Source organism: Arachis ipaensis, chromosome B03, assembly GCF_000816755.2.
Source record: "Arachis ipaensis cultivar K30076 chromosome B03, Araip1.1, whole genome shotgun sequence".
In the NCBI taxonomy this organism is placed as follows: Eukaryota; Viridiplantae; Streptophyta; class Magnoliopsida; order Fabales; family Fabaceae; genus Arachis; species Arachis ipaensis.
This window is the reverse complement of record NC_029787.2, coordinates 25410319-25410593: the sequence shown is the minus strand read 5'-3', so window position 1 is coordinate 25410593 and position 275 is coordinate 25410319.

Genomic DNA, 275 nt, shown 5'->3' with positions numbered 1-275 from the left:
AATTTAATAATTATAGAGACAAAGTGATACATGCACAAATTGACGTATTCTATGCTGGTTATTGGTTATTGGTTATTGGTTATTTTAAGAAAGAGCCGAATAGGACAAAAGTTCTCTCTACTGGCCCATTACCACCCCGACCTTTATTTGCTTAAATTTTGACTTTTTTTTTCTTTATCTGCAAATGAGTTCCGTGTGTTAGGAGTTTTGCCACGCACAACCCTTCAATCTGCCCTGGTAGTTTTATGGCAATTCGATAAAAGGTGTTACTGTCA